Source organism: Myotis davidii, unplaced genomic scaffold (assembly GCF_000327345.1).
Source record: "Myotis davidii unplaced genomic scaffold, ASM32734v1 scaffold826, whole genome shotgun sequence".
Taxonomy (NCBI): Eukaryota; Metazoa; Chordata; class Mammalia; order Chiroptera; family Vespertilionidae; genus Myotis; species Myotis davidii.
In genome coordinates, this window is record NW_006297142.1 from 1084650 (window position 1) to 1086265 (window position 1616).

Here is a 1616-nt window from a genome sequence, read left to right on the forward strand (position 1 = left end):
CTGTTCCCACCCACGCCCCCACCCCCCATACCCCACCCACCCACATCCCCCCCGAAATGGGAAGAGCCCTGGCAGGCAGACCCGCATCCCAGCAGGACAGGAAGGAACCCAGCTGATTCTGGGTGGTACCCCCAGGGGCACTTTCAGCTTGAATGATGTGTGTGTTGGGGAGATGGAATCACCAGGGAGAATTAGACATTCACCAGGGACGCATTCAGAGAAAGACACACGGACGCATGCACACCCCAGCGCACGGACATGCCCTCAGCCCCATTCCCTGCTCTTTTTTTTTAATAATTCAATTTTATTTTATTTATTTTTTTAAATATGTTTTTGGGGTGTTTTTTAAAAATATATTGTATTGATTCCTTACAGAAAGGAAGGGAGAGAGATAGAGAGCTAGAAACATCGATGAGAGAGAAACATGGATCAGCTGCCTCCTGCACACCTCCTACCAGGGATGTGCCTGCAACCAAGGCACATGCCCCTGACCGGAATCAAACCCGGGACCCTTCAGTCCGCAGACCGACTGAGCCAAACCGGTTACGGCTGGGGTGTTTTTTAAAATGTTTTTATTTATTTCAGAGAGGAAGGGAGAGGGAGAGAGAGAGAGCAACATCAATCAGCTGATTCCTGCACCTCCTATTGGGGATCGAGCCTGGCATGTGTCCTGACCTGGAATCCAACCAGTGACTTCACAGTCCATGGGACGCTGTTCAGCCAACTGAGCCGCACCAGTCAGGGCCCCATTCCGCATTCTGAACCGCCGAGAGCAGGCCCAGGCCCTGCCCAGCAGGGAGGGCACCTCCACCTGGTCACTCCCTGAGCACACCGGCCTCTCTTCTCCCTTGTGCCTGGGCCACAACCCAGCAGGAGGCAGCGGTGCCAGCCTCATCCCTCCAGCCTCTCCAGCACCGTGACTGCCAGGGTGGTCCCTCCTGCCCCAGCCCCACTGCCGCCTCCGCTCTGCCCCGGCCTTCCCCCACCCCCTCCCCACCACTTCCCCAGTGAGTTCCCAGTTCTCACTTCCAGTGGAGGGAGCTTCCCTCTCTCTTCCCTGACCAGGAGGGACTCCCCCTGTCCCCCCAGACCCCCTGCCCCGTGACAGCACTGCCTGCTCTGCCAGAGGGCTGCCCCCAGCCCAGCTCAGCTCCAGGCACTTCCCCTTCCCCTGGAACCTCCGCTCCGGCCCCGGGGGACCCGGCAGGATGCCCCTCCCTGACCCAGCGCAGCGCTCGCTCAGCCTCACTCGCAGGTCTGTCCTCGCCCTCCGGCGAGCTCCGGACACACACTCCAGGGTCTGGAACCCGTCCCGGACGGAGAAAGTCACTTCCGGTCACTTCCGTCGCTACCTACAGCCCCTGCAGCCGCCAGGACAGTCACCCGTCCCTGCCCCACAAGCCACAGACACACCCATTGATGACACACCCAGGCCCATGGCAACCCAAGGACCCCCGACAGAGGGACACCTCTCACAGGTAACAGCACACACCTCACTCTGTGACAGCGCAGACGCCCGGACCAAGGCCACAGTGAAGCGTGGCGCCCTGGGCCCAGGACCTGCACAGCCCACAGGCCCCTGATGGGAACGACGGCGGGCAGGAAGGAAGGGGGGC